The sequence below is a fragment of the Leptopilina heterotoma genome, unplaced genomic scaffold (genome assembly GCF_015476425.1).
Source record: "Leptopilina heterotoma isolate Lh14 unplaced genomic scaffold, ASM1547642v1 Lhet_114, whole genome shotgun sequence".
NCBI lineage: Eukaryota > Metazoa > Arthropoda > Insecta > Hymenoptera > Figitidae > Leptopilina > Leptopilina heterotoma.
This window is the reverse complement of record NW_025110833.1, coordinates 2405151-2421720: the sequence shown is the minus strand read 5'-3', so window position 1 is coordinate 2421720 and position 16570 is coordinate 2405151. Positions and strand designations below refer to the sequence as shown.

Below are 16570 nucleotides of genomic sequence, written 5' to 3'. Positions count from 1 at the left end.
CACAAAATTCTACATAGAAAATTACAGAAAAATTAAAAGAAAGAAAAAAGAAATTAAAATCCAAATTTATACATTTAAATATTGTCGTTATAAAAGTTCGTTTTTTTCGCACTTCTATTTTCCTTTTTTTCAAATCTTTTGAATTATGGAAAGCATCGAGTGGAGCACAAAAAATTGCTTGTCTTTTCAATAAATTCAAAAGAGGAGAGAATTTTGCCGAATAGAGAGAGGGAGCGAGAGAGAAAAAAAGCGATGAGATCCAGCCATAAATTTTTCGCTCTCTCGATATCAACATAAATTTCTCGAGTGGATTTTTCGCCATAAGTATAATACACGTCATAAAATCATATTGAAATCGGCAGCATTGAAAATCTCTTCAAGTGGGAAGAAAGAAGATTTTCGTTATCGCTCGCCAATTGCAAAAATGCGCCAAAAGTTGTATAAACCGCATGCGATGCAGGTCCCTCTCTCGCAAAACCTTCCTATATATTCCCTCTTTTGCGAGCATTATCCTCCCGAGTTCCCATTTTCCCTTACGAGAGCATTGACTTTTTCTTTTGAATTTCGTCCTAAAAAACTTTTTGATGCCTCTGTCAACCATTTGAATATATTTTTATATATTCATATACACTTTTCGGGACAAATAGTTTTCGAATAATGTAGGCAATTTTTGTTTGCTTCTTTCTTTAATGCTTTTTTTTAACCCTTTTGGTAAATTTTTTTTAAGTAATAAATGTCTTCAACTTTTAGCAATCATTAGGCCTAACAAATAAGATTAAGATCTTTACTACAATCTAAATTATATGATTTTAGAAATTTCTTTTATCTTCTTTGTATTAAGAGTTCGTAAATTGTACTATATAATTTAGAGAATTTTAGAACAATTACAAATGATTGCAGAATTTCAATTATTTTTAAAAGTAATAAAATTCTTCGCAGAAATTCAATTATGTTGAAAAATTATTTAAAATTATCGTCAAAAATTCAATTATCTTTAGAAATAATTAAATTCTCCAAAACTCAATTATTTTCAAAAATTTTTTAGAATTCAATGATTTTTAATGTCTACTATTTTCATAAAATTTTCCAAAAGAATTTAATTTTTTAGAAAAAGTTTAATAAAATTCTACGCAAACCTTTAATTATTTTCATAAAATAATATATACATTTCACAGGAATTAAATTAGTTACAAATTTTTTATAAATGTGTTCGCAACAATTTACTTATTTTCATAAATAATTAATTTTTTCAGGGATTCAATTATCTTCGTAAATAATAAAATTATTCTTCTTAGGAATTCAATTATTTTTACAAATAATAAAATTCATCGCAGAATTTTAATTATTTTTATTACAATTTTAATCGAATTTCTCGAAAAATGTAATTATTCTTAAAAGTTTTATTAAAATTCGTCAAAAGAATTCAACTATTTAAAAATTTATTCATAAAATTCTTTATGCGAATTAAACTTAAATAATTGAATTCTACTACACAGAAAAAAATGCGAATGGTAAAAACAACCACATTTGTGTAGTTAGAAAAAAAGTAGTTAAAACTACCATATTCAGCAGCATTTTAACTACACTTCCTCAGTTAGTGGAACCAAAATGAAGTAGTTGGTTTTATGTAGTTAAAATAACTACTTTACGTAGTTGAAATAACTAACAGATGCTTGTAAATGGCTCAACTATAGTGTAGTAGTAAAAACTATTGTTAAAAATAGTTAATTTTACTATTGTGGTAGCAAAAATAACTATTTTGTATTAGTTGCAAACAAAAAGAGACTTACTGTTTTTATATAGTAAATACAACCTCTGAAAGTTGTTACTTTTATGATTTATGTAGTTAAAACAACTATTTCTTACTAGTTGCAGAGAAAGAAAGAAATTTACTGTTTTCATATAGTAAAATCAATTGTTGAAAATAGTTATTTTTACTATTTATGCAGTTGAAAAGATCATTTTTTTCTGCAGAGAAAAAACGTGCGTGGTAAAAGTATCCACATATGTGCAGTTAAAAAATATAGTTAAAACTACCATATTCAGCAGCATGTTAACTAAACTTCCATAGTTAGTGGAACTAAAATTGATTAGTAGGTTTTATGTAGTTAAAATTACTACTACACGTTATGATTGTGAATAACTCAACAATAGTGCAGTAGTTAAAAGTACTGTTAAAAATAGTTATTTTCGGAATTTCTGTAGTAGAAATATCCATTTCTTGCTATTTGCAAAATAAATTAAAATTTACTGTTCCAAAGAGTAAGAACAACCGCTGGAATTTGTTATTTTTGTGTTTAATGTAGTTAAAAGAACCAATTCTTACTAGCTTTTAATAATTTATCTCTATGGTGGTAAGAAACATTTATTTTTATAACTACAAAAGTCATAAAAGTAACAATTTCTATGTTATTTTTACTATATGAAAATAGTAAGTTTAATTTTATTATAACTAGTAAAAAGTGGATAATTTTACTACAGAAATTCTGAAAATAACTATTTTCAACAGTACTTTTAACTACTGCACTATCGTTGAGTCATTTAAAATCATATGCTGGCTACATTTCAACTAAGTCCTTGAGCTTAAAAAATTAGTTACTGCAACTAAACGGAGTAGTTATTATGACTGAATCTAAGAAGAATGTCCTCAAGTACAATGCCAGTCATCGTAGCGTGCGAGCGTGGTTAAGTGGTTAGGTTATCGGTTTGCGAATTTTAGGGTCGTGCGTTCAATCCCCGGCGTTTGGGGATTTTTCTCTGTTAGGTGTATAAGAATTTAATATAAAAATTATATATGAACAAAAATAGGTAAGAGAAAATGTAAAAAAATGGACCTCAATAATAATAAAAAACAAATAAATAATTTCATTTTACTACTTTAAATAGTTAATTTAACTATTTTTTACAGTTGTTACAACTACAATTTGTTACGGGCGCCTATAGGAACTATGAAAATTTAGTTACTGCAACTAAATGAAGCAGTTAGTATGACTAACAACAAATAGTTAAGATAACTGTTTTAGTAGTTAAATTTACTGTAAAAATGGTATTTATTACTACATTTTACAGTTAGACTAACTATTCTGTCATAGTTCATTTTACTAAATAATGTTACGGGCGCCTATAGGAACTACAGGAAATAGTAAAAAAGTAGTCAAATTTACCATATTTTTTTTTGTGTGTAGAATTTTTTAATAAAAATTGATTTAAAAATGGATTTTAGTTAAAATTTTAGATTATAATTGAATATTAAAAGCATTAGAGTCTGAATTTCTAGAAATAATTGAATTTTGAAAAGGTTTCGAATTTAAAATTTTTTTAAATCTGATTTTTTCATATTTTTAACTAACAATTCTGAAGAATTAATTTTTTCAAAAAGCTTATTTGAAATATTTTTAAATTATTTCAAGTTTTTATTTTCTAAAATATATATTTAATTGAAGAATTTACTAATAATCGAAATTTTATAAAATTGAATTATAAAAAAAAAGAATTTTAAAATTCTTAAAGAAGTTTTTCAAAAATTATTAAAAATAATGGATTTATAGAAGAATTTTAGTTAAAAACACAAAAAAAAATTTAATTTTAAAAAAAGTTACAAATAATTGCAAATATTCAATTATTTTCAAGAGTAATAACATTCTTCGCAAAAATTAAATATTGTTCAAAAATAATAAAATTCTTAGGGATTCAATTATTTTTACAAATAATAAAACTCTTCGCAGAATTTCAATTATTTTTAATAGAATTTTTATCGAATTTCTCAAAAAATGTAATTATTCTTAAATATTTTATCAAAATTTGTCAAAAAAAATTCAATTATTTAAAAATTTGTTGATAAAATTCTTTATGGGAATTGAATTTTAAGAAACATTCAATTATTTAATACATTATTTATTTTTAGATTTAAATAATTGAATTCTAGTAAAATTTTCTAATAAAAATTGATTTAAAAATGAATATCAGTTAAAATTTTAGATAATAATTGAAAATTAAAACCATTATTGTATGAATTTTTAGAAATAATTGAATTTTGAAATTAATTTTTTTGAAAATGTTTAATTGGATTTTTTTTATATCATCTGAAGTATTTATTTTCTAATATATATTTTATTAAAGAATTTACGAATAATTGAAATTTTGTAAAATTGAATATTGTAAATAAATGAATTTAAAAATTGTCAAAGAACTTTTTCGAAAATTATTGAAAATAATCGATTGAAAGAAGAATTTTAATTAAAATTGTTGAAAAGAATAATTGAATTGATAATGATTTTATGACTCGGACATCTTTAATTATTATAAAACATGAAGAAATCGATCACTCCGAGTCGAAGACTCGGAATTATCGATATCTTCATGTTTTATAGTTATGAAAAATTTAATTTATAGTTTTAAGTAAAATTTTCTCTTATTTGACTTGGACTGGCTATATTTTTATTGGTACTTGGTCCGTAATTTTTCATTTTTGGTCCGTAAAGTCCTTATTTTTAAATATTTTCACTAGTTCCAGCCCTGTATTATATAGTTTAATAATAGTATAATATAGTACAGTTATATAATATAGTGTAATTTGAAAGAGAGAGAAATTGAAAAGTCGAAGAACAAAAGCAGTAAATTCATAAAAATCGCCCATATTGTTTATATGGTGATGAATGTAGGAAAGTAAACAGCAAAGAGGAGTATTATATATTATAAGCGTGGATTCCTCAAAGGGAAACGTCACGAGCCATTTAAGTGGTTGTTGATTAACACGTCGAGACTGCAGTTTAGGGCTGCTTCGCATGATGCAAAACCATCCTGGCGACGGGTTGCAAGCGCGAAAGGTGGTTATTAGGATTGTCCATGTCACTCAATCAAGAACCCAAAACTGTCTGTCAGTCAGTCTGCTCGCTCTGTTGGTTCGAATCGATTTTAAAAACATGTTTACACGCTTACCTCTAACCTCTGCCTCATCCTCTTTCTTTCGCACATTCTAATTTAAGCCAATTCAATTATTCAAATTCATCTTCAGATTTATCTTCAAATTCTTCTTCAGATTCATCTTCAGATTCATCTTCAGATTCATTTTCAGATACATCTTCAGATAAACATGTTTATGATATATATTTGATCCTGATTTTTCTAATCTTTGCAAAAAGTTAATGCTTATTTTTATCATCTTTATAAAGAACTGATCCAAATTTTTAATTTAATCCGGAGAAAACTTTGTAATCTGTACGAAAACTAAATCCAAATTTTAGTAATCCTTATAAAAATTTAACCCAACTTTTGATAATTTTTATGAGAGGAATAATTGTTAAAAAAATAATGTTTATATAAAAAGGCTCTTTCTCATACAGCGTTGGTATATATAGAAATATTTTTTTAAAATGGAGGCACTTTGAATGAAAGGCATTTAAATATTAAATTTCGAATCGAGAATAATATGATGAAGCAAAATTGAAATAGCCCGGGTGGTGAGGATAATCTGTAAAATGCATTCGTCGAATGGTTTTGGGAAATGATCGGGTGGTTGGAAAGAGCTAGTGGAAAATGGCGCAATTGCCAGAGAGCAGTAGCAGCAGTACAGCAGCAGGTTGTAAAACAATTATTCGGTGTCGTCGAGCCGCCAATCGATATATCATCAATTCCATTGTCATTGCCGGCAATCCCGCGTGTCATGATTATTGTTCCAGCAAGCCGCGTTGTACAATGAATGCTGATAAACTGCTATCCATTATCAAAAGCGTAGCTCCGATTTTCTAGTTTTCACATCTCGCCATTAATCGACCAATCTCTGCGTCGAAACTGCATTCAATGCAATTCTTGTCTCCTCATTAATTGCCCACTAATATACGATCAATAATTTATATTTTCGCCAAAAAATATTCAATAATATTCGCTTCTATTTTTTACTGTACAGTATGTTATTTATGTTTATTTTTCTGTACATAGTTTTGAATAATCAAATCTTTGTCTCCTTAGATAGCTTAGAAGCCTTAGAAAAGCTGAGATTTTAGACTGAATATTTTTTTATTTTAATATTTTTTGCTAAATACTTTTTTGGGGATTATAAGGAAAGGAGAAAAAGTGTACATTAATGAAGCTTTTGTTAATATGACTGAAATGTAAGAAATGGAAGTGATCATTTTTAGCGGAAGGAACTACATCAAGATCGAAGTTCTACTTCCGAATGAAATGAAGGAGGGTAAAAGGCTGTCTTGGTTTTACGAGCGAGGACATTGCGCATCCTTTATATACAATATACTAGAAAAAGCAACCCCTGCACTCACGCCAGTTATTATTCCGCCGCTAGCAGAAAGTTTATTACCCCCAGGCAAATGAGTATCCTAGCTTGTTTTGAATTTATCAAATTAATCACTTCACCAAAACATATCAAGAACATCATGTGTTGTTGCCTCCATTCTTGCAAAATTAATCCCATTTTTTTTTTTTTTTTTGCATAAAAGCCAATTATTCTTAATGGTGTTTTCCTATATAATACACGTAAACGTCATTCGCTGCGTACTTCAAACTACAAAACAAAAATACTGCAAAATCTCTACTGAGGGAATTTGACATGATAGTTATTTTTTTAAGTTTAATTTATAAACAAAGTTCAAAAGGTGGTCCAACCCTGACTATGCTCCTCCATATTTGAAAATTTTTAAGTTTGACTTTTAAAAGAAGAGACCGATTGAAATATTGTTCGGACAAGTATACACAGATTATGGAAAATGAAAAAGGACTTGGAAAAGCAGAATAAGTTTGAGAGAAAAATTGATGGGATAGAAAAACTAGGATAATAATATCTAGCAGCAAAAATTACACGGGAATAGCCTGAGAGTGTCGCGTCACGCGCCTTTCAAAGTGTATAATGATGTCGGATTATACTCTTCTTCTGTATCCCCCTTCATGGTTTCTTCTTCTTCTTTTTTTTCCTTTTTTTTACGGCAAAAGGAACGTGCCTCTACTAAGAGCCTAGCAGATTTGTTAGGTGACGCAACCGCAACATGAAACATTTCCCCAAAAATATATTTTTTATTTAACCAAAAATTGGGGGAGAGGACCATTTTTTTTTGTTTTGAACATGTGATAAAAGAATTTTATCACTACTTTTTTAAAGTTACAATCATGTATTTAATTTATTCTTTAAGACTGAATTAGAAGGTTCTTTTCAGTAGAAGAAATGTGTAGTAAAAATAATATAATTTAGTAGACATGACAATGCTTTATAAATAATGTAGCTGTACATCACATCAACTGGAAAATGGAATGCAAGATTCTTTTCAACTTTCTAAAAATGTTTGTACTGTTTGTTTATTTTTATGTCTAAAGAGAAATTTTATTATTTAAAAATGTACTTGGGATACAAATTTATGCTTTATTGATACGAAGTACAAATTATTCGTTATTGATGCGAAGTACAATAAAGAAGAGGGAGACGAAATTTCACACTTGATCAACCCAACTAAGTCACCAAGTTGAGGCTTCCAAATCGTATGTCATAATGCTTTTGCAAAAGATTTATCATCGTGGAGTTCATACAAGGGAACTTGATATGCTTTCGTATTACTGTTTGGCAAAAAAAATAATATTTAAAGAAACTTATGTAAATCAGTTTAGTATTAGGTATTTTAACTAATTTTTGATCATTTTTTACTAGTAAAACGAATTGTATAGAATTCTTAAAACTCCAGTATAGTTATGACTACTAAACAAAGTATTAATAAATACTGGGCATAATTGTGGAGGAGAAAAATATTTTATTGGTAAACATGTTTTTTTCTGAGACACAGATTGTGCTTGAGTGAAAAAGATACATTTATAGGGGGTTGAATAAACTGGAATTGCCTTTTGGGGCTGATTCGTCATACTATTGCCAAGGCAGATAAATAAATCCGTAAGTATATTACCCACTCTAAGGGTCCAAGTTGTGAATGCAACTAGCATATCAAAATCCGATGTTCTTATGTGTAATGGAGGTTTTACGTGGGCATGACAAATTCTCAGTTCCACTTGCGAAAATTATATCCGTATGCATTAATCAAATGGTATTATTTTTTTAGCTTTTTCTATTATTAGTAGTGAAGAGAGGAAACATTTATTTCTTTTTTAAATTTTATTATTATTAGTTGTAGCAGTATTATATTATTAGTTATTATTCTCAGTAGCAGTAGTGGTAGTAGGAAAAATTTATAAAATAGAAGTAAGGAAATAATGGAAATAAGTAAATAAAGAAAGAAAATTGTCACCATGAAATTTTATTAAAAAATTTCGATAAACCAGTAAACAATCAAGGCTATGAATCGCATGCGGTAGAAATACACGCATATTTGGTAAATTCATACGTGCAATTTGAGAAACGGCTTATAAGTCCATAAATAATTTATAATCGCGTGTGATAAAGTGATTCTGAATTTGAGTTGAAAATTAAACTTGGCGCATATAAAATATACAAATACATTTGCGAAAAAATATATATACATGTGAAAAAGAATGTACAAGTCGCTGGAAAGCTCCATCGCATCAGAATCACGTTTCCCATAATCTGCAGTAATCTCATAAATAATGTGTTCCTACGTGCTTTGCACATACAAAAAAACTTGCCCACACACATATTACCTTTTTCGATACTCACACTGTGGTAAATTTAGCCAATAACTTCACACTGACGAGTGTATAAAAACAAATGTTGAGGTGCCAGCAAACAAGAACCAATCCCTTCCCAACTCAATTCATCTCCCTTTTTCGATGAGACTTGCCCGGGAGAGAATAGAGATTATTTGACACTGTGCAAACGAATCGAGAGGTCGATTATATGCAAGTGCTTCCTTCTTTCATCCGTTATTAAAGCAGGAAAAAATTTCAATCTAAGAGAGAAAGAAAAAGAGAAAAATTCAATTTTGTTTACACATTTTTTTTTTTAATGTACAAGATTTGGTACACAAAAAAAGGAGAGAAAAAAAAGGGATGCTTATACTGAAATTGCTACAGTAAAGGAAACAATTCGTCATTCGAATTTCTATGAGGAAATCGACAGGGAAGAAATGACAAAGTGAAAGTTTCAACGACAAAGGGACCATTTTTATTATCAAGTGTCAACGTGGCACTCGCAATTCAATTCCTGTCCAACCATCCTTTCTTCCTTCCACTTACCGCTAACAATAATATTTATTCGTGGACCGAATCTTCGATATTGGCGCCTAATTTATGTCAGACACTCTCAATGTCCCCCTTTTTCAGAGAGCCGGAAATTGCGGGACAAAACATTTCCAGCTTAATACATTTTCACAAGCCATCTAATTTGACCGAAAATGTGTATAATATGGAGAAAATGTACAAAAACATTTTCTGTTTATAAAAACATTTTCTATTTTAAAAGAAAATTTGCTGTGTATTCGCTATTATTTATTGATTAATATAAATAGTAAATGTTTAGAAATGGAAAATGTTTTTAAAATAGAAATAGAAAAATTAAATTAAAAAATTAAAATTAAACTAAAATTTAAAAAAGTAAAATAAAATTAATATCAAAAGTTTTTACTGAAAGGAAAATTAAATTATTCTCACAACATTTTGAACTGAAAAAAAATTTGTTGAGAGATAAAATCAGGGTTGCCACAAGTCAGGGAAATCAGGGAATTCAGGGAAAAGTCAGGAAAAGTAAAATTGGTCAGGAAAATCAGGGAAAAGTCAAGGAAAGTAAAATTGGTCAGGAAAATCAGGGAAAAGTCAGGAATTTTTATTAACAGTACTGGAAAAAATTGAATTTTCAAAGTTTTTGATGTTTTTTTTTGTTTGCCTCGCAAACTATGAAATTACCACGAAATTTAATACAAAACCTTCAATTTTTTCTATTTCTGACAATAATTTCTTTTTAAATAACTTAATTTTTCAAGAACTATCATAAAAATATGACTTATAAATTATTTATATTATGAATCATTTTTACAATTTTCATAAATACTAGACTGATAGAAAAATTTTAGTTAAAAATACTAATAAAAATTGAATTTTAGAAAAGTTACAAATGATTCCAAAAATTCAATTATTTTCAAAAGTTAAAAAAAATTCTTCGCAGAATTTCAATTATGTTCAAAAATTTAAAAAAAAATTCTCGTCAAAATATCAATTATTGTTATAAATAATAAAATTATTCATCAAAATTCAATTATTTTTAAAAATTTTAATAAACTTCTTGGCAAAATTTCCCAGGAATTCAATTATTTACAAAATTTTAAAAAAATTTCTTCGAAATAATTCAATTATTTTCATAAGTAATAAAATTTTTACAGAAATTTAATTATTTTAAAATACAAAATTTCATAAAATTTTTCTAAAAATATCAATTATTTAAAAAGATTTTTATAAAATTCGTCACAAGAATTCAATTATTTAAAAAACTTTAACAAAGTTCTTTTCAAGAATTCAATTATTTTTATAAACTTGAATAAAATTCTTCGCAGAAATTCAATTATTTTAGAAAAATTTTAATAAAATTCTTGGGAAATTTTTAATTATTTTCATAAATAATAAAACTCATCGCATGATTTTAATTATTTTTGATACAATATTTTAATCGAATTCCTCGAAAAATGCTATTATTCTTAAAAATTTTATTAAAAATCGTTAAAAGAATTCAATTAATTAAAAATTTGTTGATACAATTCTTTATGAGAATTCAATTTTAACAAACATTCAATTATTTAATAAATTATTTATTTTTTAATCTAAATAACTAAATTCTTCTAGAATTTTCTATTAAAAATTGATTTAAAAATGAATTACCGAATAATCGATTTATTATTTATGAGAATAATATTGAATTATTGCAACGAATTTTTTTTAAATAATTGATTTTTTTGAGAAATTTTACTACTTGCGAAGGAATTTATTACGATTTTTGTAAATAATTACCTTTTTTTGAAAAATTTTATGGTAATTTAAATTATAACATGAATAAGGCGATCATTTCGAGTCTTCGACTGGAAGTGATCGCCTGCTTCATGTTTTTTAATAATATTCTGATAAGTTGCTAAATTTCAAACAGATTTGAATTTGAATGTTTTGAAAAATTTTAATTCCTACAGAAAAATAATAATGAATAAATATTTATTTAAAAAATAAATTATTGATGTTTTTGAATAATTTTTAGAGTGAATCGGAATATTCTTTAGGGTCAGGGAAAAAGTGAAAATTTTGTCTGGAAATCAGGGAAATGTCAGGGAAAAATAAAATTAAATATTTGTGCGGCAACCCTGAAAATGGTGGTAAAATTTCTCCACCTGCGAACGCCAAGATCACCGCTAGATGTCTGTAAAGTTCCTTCTTGGAATTTCTCCTGCCACCTTGTTGTGACCTTGGCGTTCTTAGGTGGAGAAAATTTACCACCATTTTATATCTCAACAAATTTTTTTTTTTTTCAAACTTGAATGAAATAAATTTTATTTATGTCGAATAAATTTCATTTGAACCAATAATTTTAGCATTTGACTAAAGGAATAAAAAATTAAAATTAGTTGACTCAAATAAAAATTTATTTAAGTAAATATTTAATTGGTAATAGACAAGTAATCGGTTATTTGAATCAAGTAATTTTTTTTCAATGTTGGTAAAAAAATATTGAAATAATATTTAAACTTTTTTTTTATAATACAGAATTTAAATGTCAGAGAACTGAAACAGTAAATATTTTTATAAATAGAAAACTACAAGATATTCTTTTTTTCTTTTTGTTAATTATTAATATGCGAAATTTTTTTTCTCGGGAACATTTAAAACATATAGAGATATTGAAAATGTGGAATAAAAGCAAAAGAGTGACGATAAATTCGGCGAGTAGTGGATTTTTAGTGGTTTTTTGCAATTACGAATTGGCTGTACACGACAGAACGTGTTCACCGTTTTTCAAAACTCTTTATTGCCGCAGTCGTCGTGCACTGTATTCAAAAGCGTAAAAGTGACGTCGCTTCAGTTTTATGCCACCAGGTGGTTATGCGCTTTAGGTCGAAAAGTGCATTTTTTTCCTCCTCTGTGATTTATTTTTTCTGTCCTTCCCGTCTGTCAACTGCTTGTCGGGAGGGAACTTTGTATCTGTGTGAATATTAATTTCGCGCGTCCACTTTTTCAAGAGAGAGTGTGTGAGAGAAAGAGAGAGAGAGAGAGAGGAGCTAACATTGTTGCCCGGATTAAAAACACTTTTTTTTTATTTATTATTTTATCTTTATTTCACTTATTTCACCTGTCGGAATATCAATTCGACTCTCTTCATGCGTACAGTAAATTTCGTAAGGCTTTAAAATTTTTTTTTTACTCTCATAAAGGAGAAAAAACTGAATAAAAAAAAATAAAAGAAAGCAAAGGAAAAAAAATAACAAAAAAAAAACGATACAAAATTATGAAAAGCTAGTGAGAAATAAGCGGGTGTCGTTTTTACACGAATAGAACAAAAAGGACAGCCGACAGACTATATCAATTTAGGAAAATAAGAGAGAATTGGTAGTTTAAAAGCGTGCGTACAATTAATTAGTGCAAGTTAAAATGAAAACAATCAAATGGAAAAACATTGATCAAGTGTGAAATGACAAACACATGCACTTGTGTGCTCTTTCGTCATCAGCGTCCCCTCCACCCCGGTGGAATCATCGAACGATGAAACACTCGATTACGATTAACAATGATAGTAATTCACTTCTACCAATCTCCCCGGCAAACCTCTAAAGCTCGAAAAAGCCCCCAGCCTTTTCATTTTGACTATATATTGGAATCGATGCAGTTCGTTACGCGAAGCGTTCGACATGGCTGCCAACACCAGTTTCCACCACTGTGAAAGCGGTTAAAAGACCGCATATACGTCATTTGCTGGTGATCTCTCTCTATCTTTTTTCAGGGTTTTTTTTCTCTTTCCATAAACATTGATTTTTATTGTAGAACACAAAAAATGTTTTGGAAATATTCAAGAGTGGGTTTTAAGTCGTCTTTGGTGGTAAAGAAAGAAAAAACTACTTTTCTTTAGTATTAAAGTCGATTTTCTTCTTTTTCACACGGATTTTTTTTTGTCGAATCCTAGACAATTATTGTTTTCAAAAGTTATTGTGCATATTCTTGAAATCTAATTTTTTAATTCAATTTTAAAAGACTTGCCTTCACAATTTTTCTTCTCAATAATTCAATTATATTCATAAATAATCAAATTTTTTTAGAGTGATTCAATTATTTTCATAAATAATATAACTCATCGCAGAATTTCAATTATTTTTAATACAATTTTAATGGAATTTCTCGAGAAATGTAATTATTCGTAAAAATTTTCTTAAAATTCATCAAAGAAATTAAATTATTTTAAAAAGCCTTCTTATAATTTATTTATTATTAATAGAATTAATAGATTTATTATTATTAGAATAAAATTCTTCGTAGAAATTTCGTTAATTTCTATAATTTATAAAAATTCAATTATTTTCAATATCTACTATTTCAATAAAATTTCACAAAAGAATTCAATTATTTAAAAAGAAATATTATTAAAGAAATTCGACGGAAGAATTCAATTCTTTTCAAAAGTAATAAAATTCTTTGCAAAAATGTAATTATGGTGAAAAGTTTGAAAAAATTATCGTCAAAATTCCAATTATCTTTATAAATATTAAAATTTTTCTCCAAAATTCAATTATTTTCAAAAATTTTAATGAAATTCTTTTTAACAAATTCAATTTTTTTTTTAAATTCTCCACCATTCAATGATTTTCAATATCTACTATTTTAATAAAATTTTCTAAAAGAAATGAATTGTTTTAAACATTTTTTTGATAAAATTCTAAGCAAATCTTTTATTACTTTTATAAATAACAAATATTTCACAGCAATTCAATTCTTTACAAATTTTTTATAAATTTCTTTGCAATAATTCCATTATTTTCAAAAATATTTAATTTATTTTCACAGAGATTCAATTATTTTTATAAATATTAAAGTACTTTTTTCAAAACTTATTAAAGATAATAAATTTATGGAAGATGTTTAGTTAAAAACACGAAAAAAAATTCAATTTTGGAAAAGTTACAAATTATTACCTACTCATTGCTGAATTTCAATTATTTTTCATACAATTTTAATCGAATTTCTCGAAAAATGTAATTATTCTTAAAAATATTATTAAAATTCGTTGATATAGAATTTAATTATTTGAAAATTCGTTGATATAACGATTCTTTATGGGAATTGAATTTTAAGAAACATTCAATTATATTCAATAAATTACTTATTTTTGTATTTAAATAATTAAATTGTAGAATTTTCTAATTATAATTGAATCAAATATGAATTTCAGTTAAAATTGTAGACAATTGAATTTTGATCTTTGAATGTTTGAATTTTTCATACTTTTAACTGAAAGTTGTGTAGATTTAATTTTTTTGAAAAAGCTCAATTGAATTTTTTTTTAAGTTATTTGAAGTTTTTATTTTCTAATATTTGATTGAAGAATTTTCCGAATAATCGATGAAATTTCGTAAAATTTAATTGTAAAGAAAAGGATTTAAAAATGTTCAAAAAAATGTTTTAAAAATTATTAATAATAATTAATGATAATTAATTTAAAGAAGAATTTTAGTTAAAAATTTTGGATAAAAAACTCGATCACTCTGAGTCGAAGACTCGGAGTTAACGATATTTTCATGTTTTATAACAATTTTTTATAAGATGTTTAATTTCAAAAATGGTTTGAATTAAAAATTTTGTTAAATATAAATGTAGTTTCAAAAACCTGGAAAAATTCCGTTTTTTAACCTGGAAAACCTGGAAAAGTCAGGGAATTTGAAATGAGCAAAAGCGTGGCAACCCTGAAAAACATGAGTATAAATATTCTTGAATCACTTTAAAGTAGTTTTTAATAGTGAAGAGAGGTAGCCTCTCTTTTTTCTCTTTCTTTTAAGAAAAAGACCTTTTACTGTTTCCTACCACTTTTTTGAAAGAAAAACAATTATTTCATCCGTAGTGAATTAAATTAGTTTATCCGTTGTTACCATACGTAAATATTAGTCTTTATCGGGATATAGATACCGGTGGAAGTGAACAAAAATTAAAATACAGTTTCGATTGAATATTATGCAGAAAGGAAAAATAGAGAGTGAGAGAGAGACTACAAGAGGATTAATGCAAGCACTTGTCACTATATTAAATGAGAAATGTCTCGTCATGAGAAAAAAGAAGAAGTTCCTGCTCCATCATCATCTATGACGTGTGTGTAAACATCTCATAACTATTTATTCATCCGCAAAGCTTTTCTTTCGTATATATATACAAAAGCAGAGAAAAAAATATTTCAAAAAGTCCAATTACTTTTGATATATACATTATTTATGAAGTATTATCTTGTCTCTAAATTTATGTTCTTTCTGGTATATGTAATTTTTTATTTCTTTTTACCTTATATATTTGAATGAGAGACTAATTTTTATTTTGCATTTTATTTTACAGATTCAAAGGTATGTGAGTGTATTCAAATTCAGAGGTGATGGTGATTGAAACTAGTAGAGAGGTGGCAAAGGTAGGCCATCTTGACACTGACACTGCAGACTTTCCCATGGTATGTTTGGCAAACTGCATGACTAAAATTTTATTAAAATATTTATTTGGTAAATTTGATATTAATTATAAATTATTTCTATTATAAATTATTAGTTATATTAATTATAAATGATAATTTATAACTAATATAATAACTTTTTTTTATATTACGAATGATCAAAATTAAGACACTTTTTTCCTACACGGAATAAAGTTTCACTTGGTACAAGGATAAGTTTCTTTGAAATAGCGAAAGTATTAATTAAAACAAGTAAAAATTTCGTTAATATATTAAAATTCGTATATTTTTTTCCTGAATGTTAATTACTGATTAAGCCCAGAGACGAATGTAATTTTTTTTCTCAAAAATTGCTAATTAAAGAAGTTCCGAAAATTTTGAACGCGCAATTGAACGAATTATTTTTTTCGGCAAAAATATTTTTGATAATTATTGACTGTTTCAAAAATAAAAAACGCGAATTAAGTAAAATTAAATAAAAATAGAAAACGTAGGTTAAATCAAATTGAATAAAAATAAAAAACATGAATAAAATAAAATTAGATAAAAATAAAAAATGTGAATAAAATAAAACTAGATAAAAATAAAAAATGGGAATAAAGTGAAATTAGATAAAAATAAATAAAGGGAATAAAATAGAGTTAAATAAAAAAATACTCAATTTAACATTTTGGAAGTTTATAAATTGTTTCTTAATTTGTAACAAAATATTATTATATAATAAAATTTGAATTTAAAAAATAAATAAATAAATTTCGTTCAATTGAATGATTTGAATGTTCGAAACTTTGGAGACGGAAAAGTTTGAAAGATCCTTACCGAATAATGCAGTTTTCCTTTCGAGTCAATTTTATAGAGTTCGTAATCAAATAGAATAACGTGGTCTTTATCGCCAATATAAATAGTTCTATTCGAATCATTAGTTTCAGCTTTAAGTTGAAAATTTTCCGTTACAAGAACACTGTAAATTAGGCCAAACCAATCAGCGTAATACAAATC

At 26.4% G+C, this 16570-nt stretch overlaps 1 protein-coding gene across 1 annotated transcript in view; it reads left to right on the top strand.

Annotated features, from left to right (window-relative positions):
• Positions 1-16570, top strand: part of LOC122507535 — a 234795-nt gene that overhangs the window by 86548 nt on the left and 131677 nt on the right. The window contains exon 7 of the mRNA XM_043620316.1: positions 15463-15470. The gene's annotated coding sequence lies outside the window, so the exon portion shown is untranslated. The remainder of the gene's footprint in view (positions 1-15462; positions 15471-16570) is intronic.